Source organism: Eptesicus fuscus, chromosome 6 (genome assembly GCF_027574615.1).
Source record: "Eptesicus fuscus isolate TK198812 chromosome 6, DD_ASM_mEF_20220401, whole genome shotgun sequence".
Lineage (NCBI taxonomy): Eukaryota > Metazoa > Chordata > Mammalia > Chiroptera > Vespertilionidae > Eptesicus > Eptesicus fuscus.
Genome location: NC_072478.1, coordinates 24,427,355 through 24,451,413, shown reverse-complemented (window position 1 = coordinate 24,451,413; position 24,059 = coordinate 24,427,355). Strand labels below are relative to the sequence as shown.

Sequence of the window (24,059 nt, the reverse complement as noted above, 5' to 3'; positions counted from 1 at the left end):
AAACCCAGGTGTCTGACTGGGAGTCCCATCTCTAACTGAGAATCTATGTCAGGCACTGGGCTGGGGCTTTCAAGCATAGACGTGCTTGACACAGAGGAAGCACTCAATGATTTTGTTGACTAAACAAGATGGATGGAAGGATGGATGGCGAGATGGGTGGATGGAAGGATGAATAAATAGAGGATAGATGAAGAAATGGTTGGATGGTGGATAATGATTGAATGGACGGATACGTGAATACATGGACAGAGAAATAGACAGATGGAAGGAGAAATGGAGAGACAAATTATGGCTAATGGATGGAGAGGTGGATGAAGAAATGAATGGAAGAATAAAAAGATAAATGGATGAGTGGATGGATGGATGGATGGATGGATGGATGGATGGAGAGATGGATGGAAGAATAGAGATGGGTGAATGGATAAAGGATGGGTGGATGGAAAGCTGGACAATAGATCTGTTAACCATGACAATTCTGTGAGGTAAGAATCACCATGCCCATTTTATAGATGAATAAACTACACAGAGGTGAAGTCACTGGCCCAGAATCAAGAGCAAGTCATAGAGCAAGTTGGGAGAAAGTCTGGACCCCACCTAGGTCTATGAGACACTCCCAAGACCCTTCTAGAACACCTTCATGTCACAGTTCCCTCCCAGGTCCTGGCTCTCACTCCACAGAGCCCTTCTGGCAAAGCTTAGTGAGACTCTGGATGGGGTGGGGATCAGGGGTGGGAGAACTATTAGCTCCAGCAGGCAGATTCATGGAAGCATTGATCAAGGCGCTATTAACTACGGATGGGCCAGAGTGGAGACCAGGTCTGTTTGAGCGCGCACGCGAGCGCGCGCGCACACACACACACACACACACACACACACACACACTAATATTTACAGAAAACACATGGTACACAAAGGAATCCACCTACATACATATAATACAAGGTAGGCATAGATACACACTTGCACATATATGCACACTCTTCTGAAGACATACATGTCTACACTTAAAATGCACATAAAACACACATATGCATATGTACATACTTGTACAGACACATATGCACACAGAAAATCATAACTCAGAGGCCCACTCTTACACACTTATGTACACGTTCCTCAGACATAGCATATGCTCTCATTGACACACCATACACTGCACATAATCCATGCACACATTTACAAAAACTCGCACTCCTAAGATGGTGGGGGAGAGGAATCTGGCTTCTGATTTCAGTGAGACAACATCATCTTTCTTGCCCCTCAGAAGGTAACAGCAAGAAGGCTGTCTCATGTATACAAACTCACGCGTGCACATGCAGTCACATAACCCATGCAAATCCACAGTCAGGGACATACAGCTGCAGATACACACTTAGGTGCGTCTGCACCTAGTCACACTCACTCAGGGACACACTCACGCTCGTCCTGGGCTGCACCCTTACACACGAAGCTACACTTAGACCCTCATGCTGGCAAAGCACATGAACTTTCTCGCAGCCCCCTTTCACACACACCCCCCCCCACAGACACACTGACACTCGTGCAGAGATGGGCACACCCGGGCACACTGTGAGGCACACAGAAAGACACTGGTCCACACACTGGCTTCAGGTCTGAGAATCTGGACTGAAAGCCCTCACCTGTGCCAAACCCAGTGCCATTTCTCCCCAGGGGCTGAGCCAGGCCCGGCACAGTGCATGGCACCCCCTCTCCGCTTGCCTGAAACTCTTTGGAGCAAAGACCCCCTTTTCTCTCATGGGAGGGATAGGGAAGAAGCAGCGTGGTAGCCAATGGAAGCTAGACCGGGTTGCTGGCGAAGTTGGGGGGAAATCAAGCAGGAGAGGGAGCCCAAGCATCCCAGCTCCTTGCGAGGGGAGGAGTCCCGCGAACAGATTGAAGAGGGGAAGGGGTGGGAGGGACATCGCTGGAGGAGGCTGAGGGAAGTTTTCCATGGAGGATGCCTCCCCGCCTCTCCTCAGGACACCAGGACCACCATTATAAACCCCTCCCTCCCCTCCAGCTCTGTGGCTGGAAAGCTAGAGGATGAAGGTGATAGCGGATAGGATGGCGTGGGGGAGGGGGCAGGACTGGAGCTTCGGGGGCAGCGTCAGCCCCCGCCCGGGCTGAGACCCTTCTGGGAGGGCAGGTTATGGGAATAAATATTCAGCACGTGGTAAGGCAGGCAATGAGGAGGGAGATGCTGGGGGGGGGGGGGGAGAGACACACACATACACATAAAAAGAGATACAAAGTCAGAGACAGCGCAACAGAGACAGGGAGAGACAGAAACAGAGGAGCAAACCACAGGCAAAGGAACAGACAGACAGAGAGGGACAGACAGACACGGCACTATTCGGAGACACCGACGCCAACAGGGAGACTCCGATCCTGAAGGTGGAGGCACTCGGAGACCCCGAGGCTGCCCCGTTCAGAGGCAGGGTCCCCCACCCTAACCTCCGCTCTGTCCCACCCGCCCGGGCCCCGCCGCCTCCGCCCCGGGCGGAGCGAGCCTCGTACATCGTTGCCACTCTGGACGCTGCTCACTGATAATAAGAAACAGCAGTAACAGCAGCGGAGGGTCCCGGGCCCGCCGCCTCTGCGCCCGGCCCCCGGCCCCCAGAGGGCGCCCCCGGGCCGGGAAACTGGGGGCCGGGGGTCCCCGGGGGCTGCGGCGGCGGCGGCGGCTGCACGGGCACCACGCCCCCCCGGGAGCGCCCCCCGCGCGGCAGCCACTCACGATTTTCTCGGAGGCGCCGGCGCGGGACACGGTGCCGTTGAGCCCCACGAGGGAGGGCAGCGTCTGCGACATCCAGTTGGTGACCATGGCCATGGTGCTCAGCACGGCCCCGATCTTGAGCAGCGGCACCGACATCGCGCCCCTGCCTCATGCCCCGCGGCCGCCCGCCGCGCGCCCCTGCTCCCGCCCGCCGCCTGGCGCTCCGTCCCTCGCCGCCCAGCCGCCCCGGGGGCGCGAGCGCGAGCTGGGGTCGGGCCCGCCGGCCGGGGGGCTCAGGGACGCGGGCTGCGGCTCCGCGCGCCGGGCGGGCTCCGCTTATAAAGCGCCGGCTCGGCCCCCGCCCCCTCCCGCGCCTCCGCGCCGGGCACTTCCAGCCGCCGTGACGTCACGGCCGAGGCCCGGAGCCCGGCGGGGGGCGGGGGGCGCCCCGACTGCCCCACACCCCTCCCCAGGCTGGCCGCCCCCCAGCCCGGGAACGCCCCTCCCGGAGAGGGACCACCTCCGCGCCCCTACCCGCCCCGCGCCCCCAGCCCCGCCCCAGCGGTGTCGCCCCCTTTCCCACCACCAGCGGGGTTCCCGGACCACCCTCGCGCTCAGAATCCCTGGCGCCCGGCCCCCGCGACCACCCCACGCTGGCAGGGGACCGGAGTCCCAAGTCCCCACGCATCTCCGGTTAGGACAGCAGCCCCGCTGTCTAAAACCCGGGACACAGGCAGGAGAGTCTGCGGGGAGGGCGGGCAGGATGGTGCGCCCCCATGAACCCCGCAGCCCAGAGTCTCCTTTTCCTGGGGAAGGAAGGGGCTTTCCTGGGACCTGGGCCTCTCTGGGTCGTTTCAGAACCAGGGAAGCCCAGAGTGGCGGGTCCGAAGCCGGTAGACGCGGTGACTTGGAGAAAGGTGCGGAAATGGGGGTCACTAGGGCAGCGGAGGATTCCCCGGTGCACCGGGGGCGGCACGGTGGCCGGGTACAGCGGAGACGGGCAGCCTTTTGCAGACGAGTCCCCGGCGGCTCTCCAGTCACAACTGGAACTTGGAGTGCGGGCGGGAACTGACACCGGGGACCCTCCTCCAGGCCCCGGGGCTGCGGGGCCCACCCCTGCTTGGGGGAACCGGGCGTGCAGAGCCCCCGCACCTCCCACCCACGCACCAGCCGCCGGCGGGGGCGGCGAGGCTGCCGGAGGAGCGCCCGGCGAGTTTAATTTCCTCTGTTTTCCCCGCACTCACGCCCCCTCCTGGCGTCCCCGCATCACCTCGCGCCGCCGCCGCCCTCAGTCCGGGCCGCCGCCGTCTGGAGGCGGCGATGACTCAGGCTTTTGCAAGGTCTCGCCTGGGGAGCAGCCCTGAACACGGGGGTGCGTGCCTGGAACGGTCCTTCTTTTCTGGGCTTAGCAACAGGGAGGGAGGCAGGTTCTGCCCCTGTGTGACATCCGACAATGACTTCTCTCTGCCTCAGTTTCCTCATCTGCCAAGTGGGTGGTTGTAAGGACCACGGACCGAATGTGGGTAAAGGGCTCCGGTGTCCTGAGAATCAGTGAAAGATATTGAGCACACACGCCCCAGGCACTGCGAACAACAAACAAAATGCCTGCCTTTGTGTCCATGAACATTCTGTGGGGTGAATCAGACAAGAAATAAGAAAACAAAAGTGAAATAAGACATGGGGATTCGGGTGGGGCGGATAAATAAATTCGGAGTAAACCTTAAGCAGGGTGGTTTGGGGAAAGGGACATTTGAGCAGAGATTTGAAGAAGGTAGGGAGGGAGCCATTTGGATATCTGAGGGAAGAGTTCCAGACGGTGGGAACAGCAAGTGCAAAGGCCCTGGGCAGGAGCATAAGTGTTCAAGGACCAGGGAGGAGGCCATTGTGATTGGAGCAGAGTGAGCTGGGGAGAGTGGGGGGGGGGGGGGGCGGGGGGCGGGAGAGATGGTGCTTGTAAAGCATTTTGCAGAGTGTCTGGGACATGGTGTTTCATATATAGTAACCGCTGTTCTTTTAAAAGATATATATATATATATATATATATATATATATATATATATATATATATATAATTGATTTCAGAGAGGAAGGGAGAGGGAGAAATAGAAACATCAATGATGAGAGAGAATCATTGATCTGCTGCCTCCTGCACATCCCATAATGGGGATCGAGCCCACAACCCAGGCATATGCACCTATTCGGAATCGAACCGTGACCTCCAGGTTCATAGATCGACGCTCAACCACCGAGCCACGCCGGCCGGGCCGCCGTTCTTATTATTTGCAACTGGTATTGAGCTTTAAAAAATGAGATGTGTCCTTGCGTACTTGTGCTATCGCTTGCATTTATGAGGGCTGAACACTGCAGATTTGCTTGCTGAGCAGTCGTTGCAACCTCCCATGAAAAGTACAGTGACTTCCCTATTTACAGGTGCGGAAACTAGGCTCCGCGAGGAGAGGGGACCAGCTCAGGGTGACCCAGCAGGTAAAGGGGGTCCCAGGTCTGATTTTAGATGCCAAAACCACTGGGCTTCAAGCCTCCTGGCTGAGAGGATTTGGAAGCCAATGATAATCTCCCCCAGCATCGGTGCTGTAGGAAACGGCCCTAGCTCCTTTCAGCCGAGCTTCTCTAAGGAGTGGACTTCACTCACATCTGCCCTTGCTGTCTCTACTTCCTCCCACCTCCTCCATCCTTCCAAAACTCCTCTCCAAAGCGGCTAATGGCCTTCCAATGTGCCAGTGCCACAGCCTCACACGAGCCCTCACTTAGTCACTCTCATAGGTTAGTCTTCATGGATCATTCCCTCCTTCTTCTTTTTTTAATCACCTGATCATCTCAATAGATGAGAGAATTATTTCTTTTTAAAAAATATATATATTTTTAGCCCTAGTTGGTTTGGCTCAATGGATAGAGCATAGGCCTTCGGACTGAAGAGGGTCCCGGGTTCGATGCCCAGTCAGGGCACATGCCCAGGTTGTGGGCCCAATCCCCAGTAGGGGGGCGTGCAGGAGGCAGCCTATCAATGATTCTCTCTTATCATGGATGTTTCTATCTCTATATAAATATATTTTTTATTTCTTTCAGAGAGGAAGAGAGGGAGAGAGAGATAGAAACATCCATGATAAGAGAGAATCATTGATAGGCTGCCCCCTGCATGCCCCCTACTGGGGGTCAAGCCCGCAACCCAGGCATGTGCCCTGACCGGGAATCGAACCGTGACCTCCTGGTTCATAGGTCGATGCTCAACCACTGAGCTACACCGGCTGGGCCATTCCCTCCTTCTTGAAAGTCATTTGTCCCTTGATTTCAGACACCTTATTATTTCTAGTTCTGCCCCCACTTCTCTACCTGTACCATCACTGTTGCCTGCCTTCTCCCTAAATATTTATATTTTCCAAGGCTTTGTCATAGGTCCCCAGCCCCTCTCTGTACACTTAGCCTAGACCATCATGCCAGAGTTTGGGTTCCATCTGGCCTCAGGAGCTTAGCACTTGCTGTCCTTTACCCAGAACACTATTACCACAGATACACATGGTTTGCTCATTTACTTCATTTATATCTCTGTTCTCTCATTGTATGGGTAAGATACATGCCCTACCCTTCTCCAGAAAACTACATTTCCCAGGTTCCCTTGCACACGGGCTTCCTGTTAAACTCATCCAATAGGAGACAACAGAGGGAGATTGGAAAGTGGGGAGGAAGGAAGGAGCCAAGGTATTTCTCTCCTTCAGCTAGGGGTGGGGGTAGGGTATTCTGAGTGGTTGAAGCCAACTCCCACACAAGAGCCCTTTTCTCATGACATCACCCTTTGTCATGTCCCTCTAACAGCTTTGCACTATGGCTTATTGCTGGATTCCCTGATCATGCCATCAGTTTGGCTTCTCAACTCTTCCATCTCACACTCAACCAATTCCCTGTATTAAATTCCCTCTCTTTGAAACCCTAGAGTAGTTTGTTTCCCTGACTGGGCTCTGAGTAATATGGCCATTATGGACCTTCCCTGGCCACCTCATCCACACCACTCTCCATCCTTTCCACTGCTCTATTTTTTTGAACAGCATGTGACATTCTATTCTTTATGGTCTGTCTGCTCCATTAGACTTGCCATTTCACAAGTCTGTATTTTTCACAGCTGCATCCCCAAGACTTAGGGCAGTAATTGGCCCAAGAAATTGCTGAATGACTGATTAAATAAACCTACAGCTGGGGGTATATCTACAGCCCAGATCTCCACCTGGAACTGAGACGCCTGTGCCCATCTGCTTCTTGGGCAGCTCCACTTGTGCCTTTCACAGTGGGGCTAGAGCAGGTGGCACCCACCAGCACAACCCCAATCAAAAAGGCAGGACTGCCCTGGCCGGTGGCTCAGTTGTTGGAGCATCAACCTGTACACTGGAAGGTTGCAGGTTTGATTTCCAGTCAGGGCGCATACCTAGGCTGTGGGTTCAATCCCTGGTCCTGGTCCTGGTCCTGGCATGTACTGGAGGCAGCAGATTGATGTTTCTCTCTCATATTGATGTCTCGATGTCTCTCTCACTCTCTCTCTCTCTCCTCCCTCCCTTCCTCTCTCTCTAAAATCAATAATAAAAATGTATCTTTGGGTGAGGATTTTTAAAAAGGCAGTACCAAGTATTGGTGATGATGCGGCAAAACCAGAACCTATTGCAAGTGGGAGTATGAAATGTTGCAACCACTTTGAGAACCAACTTAGCAGTTTCTTTAGAAGTTAAACAGGAAGTTACCATAAGACCCAACAATTCCATTTACCCAAGAGAAATCAAAACATGTCCATGGAAAGGCTTATTTATGAATATTCAAAGCAGCATTTTTCATAATTAAGGAAACCATCCAAATGCCCATCGACTAGTGAATGGATAAAACTGGTCCACCCATATGATGGAATGCCATTCAGCAACAAAAAGAAACAAACTACTGACACATTCTACAATATGGATAAGCCTCAAACTATTTGGCTAAGTGGAAGAACCAGACAATCACTAATGTCAAGCAATTTCACAATTTCAGGTGAGAGTGAGGATGGACTGAAATGGGCACGAGGGATCTTTTGGGGGCGGGGGGTGATAGAAATGTCCTAAAACTGGATGGAAGTGATGTTTGCACAACTCTGTAAATTTACTAAAAGCCATTGAATTGCACACTCAAACAGGTGGATTTTATGGTATGTAAATTATACCTAAACGAGAGGCCCGATGCATGAAATTCATGCACGGGGGTGGGAGTGTCCCTCAGCCCAGCCTGAACCCTCTCCAATCTGGGACCCCTCGAGGAATGTCGGACTGCCCGTTTAGGCCCGATCCCACCTACAGGCAGTCGGACATCCCTCTCACAATCCAGGACCGCTGGCTCCCAACTGCTCGCCTGCCTGCCTGATTGCCCCTAACTGCTTCTGCCTGCCAGCCTGATCACACCCTAACCACTCCCCTTCCAGCCTGATCGACGGCTAACTGCTCCCCTGCAGGCCTGATTGTCCCTAACTGCCCTCCCCTGATGGCCCAATTGCCCTAACTGCCCACCCCTGCTGGCCTGGTCCCCCCAACTACCCTCCCCTGCAGGCCTGGTCCCCCACAACTGCCCTTCCCTGCAGACCTGGTCCCCCCCAACTGCCCTCCCCTGCAGGCCTGGTGTCCCCCAACTATCCTCCCCTGCAGGCCTGGTGTCCCCCAACTGTCCTCCCCTGCAGGCCTGGTTGCCCCCAACTGCCCTCCCCTGCAAGCCTGGTTGCCCCCAACTGTCCTCCCCTGCAGGCCTGGTCCCCCCAACTGCCCTCCTCTGCCAGCCCAGTCACCCTAATTGCCCTTACCTGCAGGCCTGATCGCCCACAACTGCCCTCCCTTTCAGGCCTGGTCCCTCCCAACTGCCCTCCCCTGCTGGCCTGATTGCCCACAACTGCCCTCCCTTTCAGGCCTGGTCCCTCCCAACTGCCCTCCCCTGCTGGCCTGATTGCCCACAACTGCCCTCCCCTGCCAGCCATCTTGTGGCGGCCATCTTGTGTGTCGGAGTGATGGTCAATTTGCATATCACCTCTTTATTATATAGGATAAAACTGTTAAAAGAGGGAACATTCTTAAACTTCCCCTGCAAGGCCCCTCCCCTGAGGTGCCCAGTGCTTGCCCTGACATGAGGATGAGTTCTTCCTTAAACTTTGCACCCTATGCTCCTTGCTTCCCAGGAACATAGCCCAGGTGTTCCCATAGTTAGAAACTACAGATCTTGCTCCGTTTTACCCCTTTGTTCTCGCTTCCTACTCCGCCTGTCAAGCCAGCAACAATGCGGCTGATTTGGATGCAGAAATATCTCCAGAGAGTGTCCTCCCCGCTCCATCACCATCACCACTCTAAGCATGGTGTTTGGGAGTGCTGCAGATGGAATGTTTGTTCTGCCAACATTCACATGTTGAAGCCCAACCTCCAAGGCGATGGTATTAGGAGGTGAGGTGTTCGGGAGGTGATTAGGTCATGAGGGTGGAGCCTCCTGAACGGGACAGTGCCCTTCTAAAAGAGACCCCAGAGAGCCCCCATGCCCCTGCCCCCATGTGAGGAGGACACAGCAAGCAGACACTACCGGTGAACCAGGAAGTGGGCTCTCACCAGGCACCATCTCTGCTCACACCTTGGTTTTGGACTTCTCAGCCCTCCGGACTGTGCGATGTAAATGTCTTTTGTGTGTGTGATAGAAATCTATGTTGTTTATAAACCACCCAGTCTGTGGTTTTCTGTTATAGCAGCCTGCATGCACTAAGACTGGGAGCCATGGAAAGTAATGTTTTTTCCCCTGAGAATTCCCAGGAGGAAAAACATTAACATCTGTCAGAAACCATAACAATTATTGCTAAGGTTTGTTAAATACATATCATGTCCTGGGCACTGTTTGCAGTGACATACATGTAATAACTCATTTAACCCTCAGAATACCACTATGAAGTAGACATGGTTCTAATTAAAATGAGGAAATAGAGGCACAGAGATGCTAAGAAACTTTCCCAAAGGCCCCCAGGATTCTATCCCAGATAGACAGGTTACATGGTGCTGAGTCCATCAGACCTATTCATAGGGGAAAGAATTAATGTTGATCCCTACCTCACATCATATGCAAAAATCAACTCCAGGTAGATGGTACATCCTAAAGGTGAAAGGTAAACAATAAAGCTTTTAGAAGAAAATATAGAAGGATATCCTCATTACTCTGAGGTAGACAAAGATCACTAAAACTGGACAGTAGCAAGCACTAACCTTGAAGGAAAAAATCATTTGAACTACATTAAAATTTTAAACTTTTATTGATCAAAGATACCATGAAGAGAATGAAAAGACAAGCCACAGAGTAACGGGAGGTATCTGCAATCCTATGTCCAATAAAGAACTCATATCCTGATTTTCTATTTATATAAAATATGTATAGATAGAGATATTCCTGCAAATCAATAAGGAAAAGGCTGGCAGCCTAATAGAAAAAATGGGCAAAAGACTTGAACAGACATTTCACAAATGGAAATACCTGAGTAGTACATAAACATGTGCAAAGGTAGTTAGCACTGTCAGTCATCAAGAACTGTAAATTAGCCTGGCTTGTGTGGCTCAGTGGTTGAGCATCAGTCTATGAACCAGGAGGTCACAGTTCAATTCCAGGTTGGGGCACATGCCCCGGTTGTGGGCTTGACCCCAGTAGGGGGCTTGCAGGAGGCAGCCAATCAATGATTCTCTCTCATCATTGATGTTTCTCTCTCTCTCTCTCTCTCTCTCTCTCTCTCTCTCTCTCTCTCTCCCTCTCTCTCTCTTTCTCTCCTCCCCCCATCCCTTCCTCTCTGAAATCAGTAAAAATATATTTTTAAAAAAGAACTGTAAATTAAGCCCATAAAGTGATATCACTGCACACCCATGAGAATGTCTGAAATGAAAAAGACACCACCAGTTGTTGTGGCGATGTGGAAGAGCTGGCCAGTACTGGTGGAAGAATAAATTGGTAAACTCTTTGAAGAACCTTCGGAAGCTTGGAAGGCTGCTTGGTAATATCTCCTAAAGCTCTGTATACCCCCCACAACCAGCAATCCTACTCTTGGGTATACACAGTTGAGTCTCCCTATTGGCAGATTTTGTATTGGCAAGCTTGCCTACTCATTACTATTTACTTATAACCCCACAAATCAATAGTCGCAGGGTTTTTGTGGTCATTCGTGGACACGCACAGAGGGGAAAAAATGTGGTCACCCTCAGCCATGCTCTGCCTTCTTGTTCCAGCTCTCCTAACTGTAAACATGTCCTTTTCAGTCTATTGAGTGCCAAATTGTTCACATTTTCATGGTTCTTACTGGTGATTTCTCTATTTTAAGCAGCTCCTACGCATAGTGCTGAAGGGCTGTCTAGCGTCTCCAAGCACAAGAAGGCTGGGGTGGGTCTTCAGGAGAAAATATGTCCGGTCGATAAATTTCATTCAGGTATGAGTTATACTGCCATTGACTGTGAGTTCGATGCTAAGGAACCCACAATTTATATTAAATAGGGTGTTTTAAACAGAAACACATATAAAACAAGGCTGCTATTGTTTGGTCCACAAATACGTTGTGACCAGAGGCTTGCAGGAATCTAACCCTGCGGTGATTCAGTATTTGTTAATTCCATGTCCGCGGGGTCTTTCTAGAACACTAGAGACCTGGTGCATGAAATTCGTGCAAGGGTAGGGTCCCAAGGCCTGGCCGGCAATCAGGGCTGACCTGTGGGGTGACCAGCAGGGCAATCAGGGGGGCCCCCTGCTGGCACCCGCCATGGCTGGCCTGGGGCCTGTAGGCTGGGGCAGCTCCTGCATTGAGCGTCTGCCCCCTGGTGGTCAGTGCGCATCATAGCGACCGGTCGTCCCACCGGTCATTCTGTTTGGACGATTTGCATATTAGGCTTTTATTATGTAGAACACTAGAGTCCCGGTACACAAAATTTGTGCACTCAGGGGGTGGGGGGTCCCTCAGCCCAGCCCGTACCCTCTTGCAATCTGGGAGCCCTTGGGGGGTGTCCAACTGCCGACTTAGGCCCACTCCCCTAAGCTGGCAGTCGGACATCCTTAGTGCTGCCACAGAGGCCGGAGAGGCTCCCGCCACTGCTGCTGCGCTCGCCAGCTGTGAGCCTGGCTTCTGGCTGAGCTGCACTGACCACCAGGGGGCAGCTCCTGGGTTGAGTGTCTGCCCCCTGGTGGTCAGTGCATGCCATAGTGAGCGGTGGAGCAACCTTAGCATATTACACTTTGACTGGTTGAATGCACGAATGGACGACCGAACACTTAGCATATTAGGCTTTTATTATTTAGGATAACTACTGTGAATGAAAAGAATCTACTGAACACATATAGCCAAACATCCTTACAGACATGTGTCAGAGTGTCTACGTCAGCACTGTTTGTGTCAGCCACAAACATCACCAACCCAAAAGCCTAAACCAGATATATCATGGTATATTCACACAATGGAGCACCACAAAGAGATGAAAACACACGATCTATCACAAAACAACCATATGGAGGAATCTTACAAACACTATGCTGAGTAGAAGAAACTGAATACCAAAAACTACACACTTCATGACTTCATGAAGTTAAAAAGTGGGTGAAACCAGCGTGTGGTGAGAGATGTCAGCTTAATGGTGGGTTACTCTGAGGGAGGGGGGTGGAGCGGGTACCTGGAAGGAGCATGAGGGCGTCTCTGGATTTTTGCCAAGTTCTGTTTCTTTTTCTTATAATATATTTTTATTGATTTCAGAGAGGAAGGGAGAGGGAGAGAAACATCAATGATGAGAGAGAAACATTAATCGGCCGCCTCCTGCATGCACTCCCCCCCCCCCAGCCCCCCACGGGGGATCGAGCCCACAACCCAGGCATGTGCCCTGACCGGAATCGAACCGTGACCTCCTGGTTCATAGGTCGATGCTCAACCACTGAGCCATGCCAGTCGGGCAAAGTTCTGTTTCTTGGCCTGGTGCTGGTAACACTATGTCACCTCCAGACAACGTGTCAAGCTGCACCTTTACGATTTGTGCAGGTTTCATGTCAAGAGGAAATGTATTCAAAAATATGAATTAGGGCATCAAGCATAAAACATAAGTTCCATCTCTGATGGGCAGCAGGTAAAAAATAATAGAGCTTTCCAGTAGAAAAGCTAGAAATCACACACCAAGCAAAACGAAGTGTCCTTGGCAGCAAGCCAAGTGGCCTCTGTCGTCTGGGCCATCTCAGCCCACACATAAAACAGGGTATGAATTCCTGTCCACGCACACACCGCTCTGTGTCCCTCAGAATACAAATGGTGTGAGCCTTCTAGCCTGTGGCTGGGTTTAGGGTTTTTTTCTTGGTTACAGCAAGTTTTGGGAAGTGGTGTTGAAATATGTCTCTTTCCCCTCCATCCCCCCCTTGGAAGAGCTGTTTTTTCTCTCCTCTCAGCGCAGTCTCTCTCCTGTCATCTCTGCTTCTCGCCTGGTTCGGAATTCCAGGAGGATGTGGGAAGGAGCCAGTAGGCCTCGTTAAGGACTTCAGACACCAGACAATGAGAGGTACCCTCCCTCCGCTCACCACCCCCAAGTGTTAGGCTTGCTGCGCCTCTGGTTGCCACCAATCTGCCTCGGGCCTTGTCAGCTCCTGAAATAATTCTGTCTTCACACCTTTACTCTTCCCACTCCAGTCTGTCTTCCATGTTATAGCGAGAGGATCTGTCCCTCGCACAGATCCAACCACATCTCGTTCCTGGCTTTAAAGCCTCTTTAAACAACAACAATAACAAATACAACCCAATTTAAAAACAGACAGAGGACTTAGCTAGACATCTCTCCAAAGAAGATGTACCAATGGCCAATAAACACATGAAAAGATGCTCTGCCTCACTAAGCCCCTAAGGAAATGCAGATCAAAGCCACAGCGAGAGAGCACCTCACCCCCATGAGGATGGGCCAGAATCAAAAGTCAGATAGTAACAAGTGCTAGTGAGGATGTGGAGAGATTGGAATGCTTGTGCACCGCTGGTGAGAATGGGAAATGGGGCAGCCACGATGGAAAACAGTATGGGAGTGCCTCAAAAACTTAAATGCATCACCGGCTCCTCGAGCTGCTTGTGTGCTCATTCGGGGCGGACCTGGTTCGCCTTTTGTGAAGCGGCTCCCACACTGGTTCGCCTTTTGTGAAGCGGCTCCCACACGAGTCAACAAAACGCCCACGGAGTCAGGACTAAGAATGTGATAAGAAAAAGCTAAAGGAGTTCATCACCACCAAACCAGTATTATATGAAATGCTGAAAGGTATTCTTTAAGAAGAGGAAGAAGAAGAAAAAAGTAAAGATAAAAATTATGAACAACAAATCCATATCTATCAACATGTGAATCTAAAAATCAAGTGAATTAAAAATCGGAGGAACAGAATAAACTGGTGCATATAATGGAATCAGGGGCATAGAATGGGAGTGGATTGATAATTCTCAGGGAGAAAGGGGTGTGGGGGTGCGGGAAGAGACTGGACAAAAAGCGTACACCTATGGATGAGGACAGTGAGGGGGTAGATAAGAGCAGAGGGTGGGGTGGGAACCAGGTGGAGGGGAGCTATGGGGGGGAAAAGGGAGAAACAATTGTAATAATCTGAGCAATAAAGATTTATTAAATTTGAAAAAAAAAGACTAAGAAGGTGATCATGTTAATTTGAAGGTGTCGGGGCAGGATGGCTCTGGGTACAGTTGAAGATTGAGGCACAGGCCACTTAGTAAACGAATGAAGGCCTATTGTGAAGGACAGGGTTTGCCGGTGAGGCAGATCAGATTCTGATTTGACAGGCAGCCAATCAATGACACAGACACGCCGGCCCAGGTGGAAAGGGAGGATGAAGACACAACTGATGTGTTCTGGCAGCGGGCGGGAGGCGTCCACTACGAAGGGAACCCGCTACTTTATCCACAACTCGGTTCCTCCAGGGCAAGGAGACAGTCTCAATTAGGACACCGCCATTTCCCCATCCCCATTCTCTTATTGTGCATAAATTAACTGTTGTACATGCACAACATTTGCATTTTGTAAAATAAATGGCCAATGGTATGTTTTGATCGACATCAAATGGAGATGGGCTGGGGAAAAATACTGGTTCTGTGAAAGTACCCCCTTTATATTCCAGTAAGTTATTTTGCTCTCACTGTTTAACAAGAACATAAGGATCCTTGCACACCTTGTTTGATTGCAGAATTTTAATGTTTTTCATTTATTGTTGTAAAACTAAGGACAATTTTATAACTTTTTTGTATGTAGCTGTTACATGGAGGGCGATCTGTCTTTAAGAAAGGATACATTACTCTAAAAGAAATGAATCCTAGATAGTTTTCCCTTTAAGTCAAGCATCTTGTTATTTAAACTTCTTGTTTAAAATGAAAAAATCCTTAAATACATTATTACCATATAATGCAGCACTCCCACTTCTGGTATACATTCAAAAGAGCTGGAAGAGGCCAGTTGGCATGGCTCAGTGGTTGAGCATCGACCTATGAACCACGAAGTCACCGTTCGATTCCCGGTCAGGACACATGTTCAATCCCCGGTGGGGTGAGTGCGGGAAGCAGCTGATCAATGATTCTCTCTCATCATTGATGTTTCTATCTCCCTCTCCCTTCCTCTCTAAATCAATAAACATATATATTTTTAAAAAACTGGAAGAAAGTTCTTGAAAGATATTTGTCCACCCATGTTCCTAACAGCATTGTTATTCACACTAGCCAAAAGGTGGAAGCAACCCAAGTGCCCACCAAAGGATGAATGGAAAAACAAGATGTGGCATAGACGTACGATTAATATTATGCAGCCCCCCAGAAAGAATGAAATGCCTTTTTACAACATGGACGAACCTGGAGGACATGATGCTAAGTGAAGTAAGGCAGTGACGAAAAGAAAAATACTGCATGGCTCCACTTATATGAGTTCCCTAGAGGAACCAGATTCGTAGAGACAGAAAGTAAAATGTTTATCAGGGGCTGGGGGAGGGAGGATGGGGAGTTATTGTTTATTGGGGGCCAAAGTTTCAGTTCAGGAAGATGAAGGAGTGCTGGAGATGGATGCTGGTAAGTAATGGTTGCACAAAAACCCGAATGCACTGCCCTGGCTGGTTTGGCTCAGTGGATAGAGCGTCGGCCTGCAGACTGGAGGGTCCCAGGTTCGATTCTGGTCAAGGGCACATGCTTGGGTTATGGGCTCAATCCCCAGTAGGGGGCGTGCAGGAGGCAGCCAATCAATGATTCTCTCTCTCCCCTCTCCCTTCCTCTGTGAAATGGATAAAATATATATTTCTTTAAAAATAAAATAAAAACATGAATGTACTTAATACAACTGAATTGTACACTTAAAATGGATAAGAGTATAAATTGTGTGTGTATTTTGCTGATTTTTTTAAAGACCTTCTATTGAAACACACACAGAGAGACATGCACACACACTCCATTCCATGGCCTCCTACTGTCAGCTCAAAAAATTGTAAACTCCTTAACCAGCCCGCAAGCTCCTTACAGCCAGATTACAGCCTACCTCCCCAAGCTCACCTCCTTCCCCACCTCCCCATGCGCACCCTCCCCACCCCACCGGATTCCTGTTTTCACAACCCACCGCGTCCTGTACGCATCGCTAGCTCGGCCAACAACCCGCTGCTGCGTGGAATGTCCACCCTCCAATCTTCACTCACTCATCCTTCGAGGCCCCACTCATATGCCACCTCCTCCAGGACGCCTGCCTGACTCTTGGCATTTTACACACTGTACCCTGTGCCTGCTGCATGCTCCCCACCGTGGCCCTGAGAACCCCTCCACAGCGAGCTGCGTCACAGCCCTCCACATCCCCGGTGCCTCGCCTGCTGTCTTTCACGTGGGAACGATGATGTATACATATCGTGCGCTTTTCTTGTGAATAACCGCAACTCTCTCAGGGCCTAAAAGGTCAGGAGCTGTTTGCCATATCATTCAGTGGCCTCAGCAGACCCTGCCTTTCGGTTTCTGTCTTCCGCACTGTGGCTCCCTGTCTTCCTTGCCCAGGATTGTTAGGACCGTGTGCAGAGGAAGAGGGAACAGCCACTGGTAGAGTCTATTCCGCCTGCTCTCTGCTCCATCTGCTTTCTCCTTGTTTCGTCGCGGAGTAGATGAGTATAACACAGATCAGGCTTCCACTCTGGGTGTGAAGACACGTTGATGTTCTCAGACAAGAGCTCCCGAACAGCGGGAACAAAGTCTCCTGCTTCTGTCACAACTCCCTCCTCCCCAGCACAGCCAGACCCAACATCACACAAGTTGAGTCTTCCATCCCACCCCTCGACAGCTCACACTGTTGCCCAGCCTTTGGTGTCTGGTTTAAGGTTCGACACACAGAAGGCTCCCAGTGAATGCTTCCTAAGGGAACACACAAAGGCATGAATAAAGGAAAACAGCAGGTCCCTGCCTCCCGAGCACTGGCAGTGAATTCCGGGGACACAAAGTCACTGCCCACACCAGCTGCCGGGCTCATGAGAAATACACACACGCCCACAGGGTCAACACCTAAGGACACAGATGTCACGGGTGTACACACCCACAGGCATGATTATGGCACACACGTCTCCGTGCCCAGCTTGGTCAATGCCAAGTGCACAATCCCTAAACACATACCCATAGGCACTACAGACACACTCCTTTAGAGCCAGGGTTATGGCGAGGCAAGTGATGTGAGTGGTGCAAGTGCAGAGTTGGATTCTGTCTTTATTTAAAGTTTTGTTTATTGTAGATTTTTTGAATGAATTTTTATGTTCTTAAGATATTGCGTTAATTTATTACTTATCTTGGTTTTGGTGCTTTGGGGCACCCCTTCAACTTTGCACCAGCGGCGAGCGCTTCACTTGCTTCACCCTGGACGGGGCCGTGACACACACAGGGACACCAGCCAGCACAGCTTTGCCATAGTCACACACACACACACACACACACACACACACACACACACACACGCACAGTCTCTGCACCGACCTTATTCCACCACTAGGTGTCACCCAGTACCAACCCCGATCTTCCGTGGGAAGAAAATATCCAATTCATTTATTAACTGCGAGTCCTTAAGATTTCCTTTTACTGCCCTCCACCTGGGACATTTACATTTTCCACAGGGGCCTACTAAAACAGTGTCTAACTCCAAATAACGGCGCCCGGTAATGTGGAATTTTAGGCGCAGGGAAGAGGGGTTTCCCTGACGCTCCCTACCCAGGAGAGTGGTTGACTAGAAATGGGGATGGGATGGTGCAAGGGGCAGTGTTTCCCCGACTTTCCCGGGGCACAGCAGTCCCACAGTTGGAGAAAGAAAAGATTCTGTGAGGACGAGGGGAATTCATCCATCCATTCATCCATTCAACAAATATTTGTTGAGCACCTGTGAATGAATAAACAAATGTGTGAAGACAGCGATGAAGGCTATGAAGAAAACTACATCAAGAGCTCAGAGAATGACAGTGGGTGTTCAAGGTGGGCCTGTTGGAGGAGGTGCCATTTAAGCAAAAGGAAAGAGAGGGGGTCACGTAGCTACAAATCGTGGGGGAGCCGTGTCCCAGGCAGAGGGAATGGCCCTGAGGCATGCAATACAAACTGAACTACTACTCCTGTCCTATCCCATGGGAACCCCAGAAAAGAGGTGACCCCAAACCCAGATAGTGCCAAAGATGTCGCTAGATCTTAGGGAGGACCTAGTGGTCAGGAAGGAGGCATCTTTCCCACAGGGAAAGCTCTCTGGTAGCTCCACGGCACTCACGGGCCACACCTAGGACACCCCAGACAGACCCTGGAAGGACGGACGACTCCTCTGACAGGTGCTACTCCCCTGCTCTCAAGGTCAAATCCAAACTCCTGCCCACAGCCCACAAGTTCCCATGTGGCCTTCCCCCTCCCGCTCTCCCCCACAACTTCCCTTTGCTCACTCCTCTCCAGCCACACCAGCCTTCTCGCTGCTCCTCAAACTCACCAAGTTTGTTTCCACCTCAGGACTTTGCACTTGCTTTCCCTCTGGATACCAGAAGGCTCCCTCTCTCACCTCTTTCACGTGTGGCCTTAGATACCACCTCCTTAGAGACACTGTCCCTGACCATTCTGCTAAGACGGCCCCCACCCCACCACCATCGCTCTTTAATTCCCTTCCCCTCCTTCTTTATGACACCTGCACTGTATTATACACTGAGCTCTGGCATTGTGCTGTGTATTTATTCCATTCTTGTCTGTCTCTCCTGCAGAAGACCGGCTCCAGGAGAGCAAGGATTTGATTACTTGGTTCATGGCTGCATCCCAGGGCTTTAATCATGTCGGCTGGTAGAATGGACGAATGAATGCTTCCTAGAACGGACCCCTTGGTGGTGCCCAGGGCCCAGCAGGGACCGAAGAGGGAGCTCTGGGAAGCGCTGCAGGGGGCGGAGAGGGGACAGAGCATCCATTCCTCAGACCCCTTCCCTCCCTGGGGCGTCAGGCTGGTGGGCAAGCTGGGGGCTGAGGGCGGTTTACGACACTGTATTGCCCGAGGTGGCCGCCTGCGGGAACTGCAGCGGGTGGTGGGACCTCACTAGCCCCGCCCCAACGGCCAGTTTAGCCCCGCCCGCCCGCCATTTAGCCCCGCCTCCACTGACCCCAGGTTAGCCGTGCACCCCAGGAAACCTCATGCTAGCCCCGCCCCAGACCACACCCTCCCCGCCCTGGGTCTGTAAGATTTACACACTCTCCCGCACCCCTGGCCAATCTTGGCTGGAAGACAGGAAAACTAGAGTTCCTCGGGGCTGGCAGGGGCGGGGGGCGGGAGTTGGGGGAGGGGCGGGTTGGGGAGGGGCGGGGGGACAGCACCCAGGTGGTGGTTGCAAGGATCCTTCTTGGAAATCAAATTCAACTTCACTCCTGGTTCATTTTTTCCCAGCAAATGCTAAAGTATAAGCCTCTTTTGATCTCTTGTCTCTTTCCCAGTTTACTCTCTTTACTTTTCCCTGGTTCACATCCGGGGTGCCGATTGAGCACCTACTATGTGCAGCCTGATGCTGGGTACCCAGCATGCCTCCTATCCCGCCCAGTGTGTGGGTCCAAAGATGGGAACACAGAGGAGTCCTTGAGAAAGGGGACCCCCTAACCTCTCCTTGAAAATCCTATCTAGAGTCTGACCGTCCCCCCCAGCGCCCCTTTCAGGTTGGGGTACCAGGGTCTGATTCCTTTCCTCTCTTGACCAGGAAAGAGAATGTGCGAGGGCTGGTTTCCTTGGAGCTTCTACCTAAACCCCCTCCTCGTGTCTGCCCAGGTGCTGTCCACACCAGGGAGTGGATTATTTCACAAGAGGGTAAACATGTGTACCCCGCAACCACACAGCCTCTGTGGAATTCCAGCTCTGCCACTCCCAAGGGTTCTGAGCTTGAGCAAGTGACTTAATTTCTCTGTGCCTCAGTTTCTCCCTCTGTTAAATGAGGGTAACAATAGCATTCACCAGGGGAGTGCTGGGAGAATTCAATGACTTCATTCATGCTTGTGCTTGAAACGGTGCCCAGTACAGAAGAAGCACTTAATTAATAAACATTCCCTGTGATTTCAGTTTTTTTTTTTCCCCAGTTCCAGCTTCCCTCTGAGTTCCCACAGATCTGCGAGCCCGAGGGTGCTCCCACCCCCAAGATGGAGGAGGAGACAGGTTTCCCAATAGCTGAAGAAAGCGTGGACCCCCCCATTTTGCAAGATCCTCCAAGCCTGCCCAAGAGATGGGGCAGCATGGAGAGGGAGACCTGCTTCTGTGAAGGCACAAACGGCGTGTTCGAGGCACCACCAACACACACACGCACACACACACGCACACGCATGGGTGCACACATTGCACATACACACGCACACACGCACATGCACACGCATGGGTGCACACATTGCACACACAGCTAGGTCCTGAGCATGCTTCTTCACACCCCCTTTTAAGCGATTTACTCAAAGGCACCAAACAGCGCACTGTCACCTCAAAGCTCTCACACAGCGACACCTGGTCACAGGCATTTTGTAGGGCACCCCCCCCCCCCGGCAGGTGGACACTGCCACACACAGTCCTCTCCGCTCAGCGACAGCTGCCCCCATTCAGCCAGGATGAAGTCCTTACTTGCTGTCACATCACCAGTCAGACACCCAACCCCCAGGCACAGCCTCACAAGCCCACACTGTTACCCCAGCCTCCCAGCCACAGCCACGCAGGCTCCTCCTCGCGTACCAACAGCCTCCCTGTCACACCAGCTCACGCACAGCTGGACCCACACCAGCACAGCCACACGAACTCAGTCACACCCAGCCATGACACAAAGACACACGTTTACCCAGCACCCATCGGCCCCTCACACATGTCCCCGTCAGTCACTCACACGTGAGCCCCGCCCCCTTCTCCACCTCGGGGTGCAGGCGAAGAGTGGGGGGCTTCGGAAGCTGGGCACCTCCAGCCATGATGGGGGAGTGAAGGGTAAGCGACACCCCAAAGCCCCCTGAAGTCCCCCCCAGCCCCCAGCCCCCCTCAGCTCCAGCGAGATGGCGGGCGTGGTGGGCTCCGGGTCACCGAGGAGTCGAAAACCTCGAAGCTGGGGTCAGACTGTCCCTCAAACCATCTGGATCTGAAGCCCTACTTCTGTCCCCCAAAGCCAGAGTGGACCTTCCAGCCCCTCCCCCGCGGCGACCTCCGCCCCTCGCAGCCCTGGGGGCCTCGGGGAGCCCCAAACCCCGTTTCCGAGGGAACCCGCCGAGCCGCCCTCCGCTCCGGGAGCCCCCTGCGCCCGCACCTGCCTGCCGGGCCCCTACCTGTCCGGCGAGGCCTGAGCACAGCAGCAGCAGCAGCAGCAGCGGCGGGACCGTGAGCGGCCACATGACGCGCCCCCCGCCCGGTCCCCCCACCCGCCCGCGCGGCGCCTTCGCGCGGGGACCGCCACCAGGCGCGACCCCGCCCGCCCGGCCGGGCGACCCTCGGCTGCCGCCTCCCCCGCCTCCCCGGCGGCTGGGATTCCGCCCCGCCCCCGGCCCCCTCTCTCGCCGAGTCTTTGTTACGGGCTCCGCCCCCCAGCCCCGCCCCCAGCTGGTCTCTGGGCGCCGACCCAGGGGGTCTGGGGACGCGGATGTTGGGGAGCCCGCTCTGGGGACGGTAGCGCGAGACAAAACCCCGCAGCGCCCCCAGGCCATTATGCAGGCGGGTCACGGAGGTGGGGGAGGGGTTCCGTCACGTGTTTGTAAATTTCACCTCCCTGGACCTTTTCCACGCTGAAAATGGGGACAGGAGGGGGACCCAGAGGCGCGGGGGGAGTAGGAGGAAGGCCTGATAGCAAAGCGAGAAATTGAGAGGCTCTCCCCTTAAAGAACTCAAGAATCCAGAGGGAAACTGAGTCAAAGCCTGTGAAATTGGGCATGGGGGAGGGGTGTAGTAGATACAGACTGGGAGTGAGAAGCAAAAACAGGTCGCCTGAGACGGACCAGAGGCCGCCGGGGATGACCAGCAGGGTGGGCCTGGCGCCCAAAGGGGGCACCCTGTTTTCACTCCCCTCACCCCAAGTCCCATTCCCCAGGGCCCTGCCACTCAAAGTCGCCTCTCCCCTGCACACCTGGGACAGTCTCTTACTCCCAGTTTCAAAGGCCCTAGATGTGAGACCAAATCTTGAGAGAATCAAAATATTAAGGCTGCCTCCGGGCAAATTATTTGCATATGAAGAGCGTCCTGGTCCTGCCTCCAGCCTTTCTCTGCCTCTTCCCACCCGTCAGGTCTCCCCAGGCAACTTCCCTCCCATAACCCCTCGATATCTCTTTTTAGGAGGCAGCAAGCAAGTCAGGTCATGGAAGAATCAGCCATAATATGGGGCAGGCCTGGCATTTTATCGACCCTACTGTGTGCCAGGCAGGTAACACATTATGGATGGTTTTGTCAAAGCGAGGAGGAAGGGCTTGGTGTCCAGTAGAACCTGGGGTCGACCCTGGTTCTGTCACTTCCGGGCCACGTGACCTGAGGCCAGAGCATTCCTTCTCTCAGAAGACCTGCTTCTTCCCAGAATGGCTGAGAGGCATCTGTGAGCACCTAGCCAGAGCTCGATCCCCAGGGGGCCGTACAAAAGGAAGCGTGAGGCTGATGACACTGGCTAAGGGGCGAAGGACGCCAAACAGAAGCTGAGCCAGGAAAGGCCTCTCGCCCACCCCTTCACCTCCTCTTTCCGAATCAGAGCTGGTCCTCGGCTGGCTCCTCGGGCCAAGCCTGCAGTCGGCATGGGATGGGAGAGGGATGTTGGGTGGTCTAACTCGCAAGCTCTTGACCAAGAGTGGGCTGTGGTCAACACGGGTGCGGAAGGGCCCTGCTCGTCCCTTTCCTGTGGAACCATGGCCTTGGTAGTGCTGTGTTCCAAGACTGTGAGCAATGTCCTTCCTGGGCTCGGGCCACTGAGATGTTCATTGTCATGGTCAAGCTATGGCCTGTGTGGTGTGATTGGCATTGGTCAACATGCCTCTGTATCAGGGGAGATGGCCCCTGAAAACTACACGTTCCAGGTGCTGGTGACCCCCTACAAACTATACTTCCCAGGCTCTGTTGCATCTGGCTAGGCTCAGCCAGGGAGGCCTGAGGGAGACGGGCAAGTGGGAAGAAGGAAGCCAGAATATGTCTCCCTCTCTCCCCACTGCGGTGTCTCTAGAAGTCGCTGTTGTGTCTCCTCTGTGCTTTCAATCCCACTGGACAGAATCCACCACGGCTCAGCCCCTGGGCTCTGGCGACCACCTCCTCTCTTTGCTGATGGCAGTTTACTAATCTAGAGTCAATCCATCTTCTCCCGTTTGCTCTTAACGTTTAACTAATACCTCTGTTTTAATCCACATATTACATTTTTTGCTATTGAACTACCTGAGGTGGGCTTTATTCCTCTGACTGGACCCTGGCCAATACATTCAGTGCTGTGGTCGGGACCACAGTTAGGGTCAGTGGCAAACTCAGTGTCCTGAACATGCTGAGGTCAGTGTTCTGTTGAACTGTGATCTGGGCTGCCATGAGCATCCTGGTTCTACTGGAGTCAGCATGGTGGTTAATATTGTGGTCTCCACTGGTCATTCCTGGTTGTGTTGTGGTCAGTGTGGTAATCAGTTTCTTGGCTATATGGTACTCAGAGTCACAATCACTGTCCTGGTCAGGTTCTGCCCTTGCTTTGGACAGTTACCTAGACATGTTACGGTCAAAATTATGGTCAGGTCCTACTGTGGTCAAGGTCATACTCAGTGTCCTGGTGGTACTGTTGTCCACTTAAAAGTCAGTATCGCCCTAACCGGTTTGGCTCAGCGAATAGAGAGTCGGCCTGCGGACTGAAGGGTCCCAGGTTCGAT

The 24,059-nt window shown here is 52.5% G+C and overlaps 1 protein-coding gene across 1 annotated transcript in view; it reads right to left on the bottom strand.

Moving 5' to 3' along the window:
• Positions 1-21,522, bottom strand: part of OLFM2 (olfactomedin 2) — a 68,549-nt gene extending 47,027 nt beyond the window's left edge. The window contains exon 1 of the mRNA XM_008158079.3: positions 21,516-21,522. The gene's annotated coding sequence lies outside the window, so the exon portion shown is untranslated. The remainder of the gene's footprint in view (positions 1-21,515) is intronic.
• Between the last annotated feature and the right edge of the window lie 2,537 nt (positions 21,523-24,059).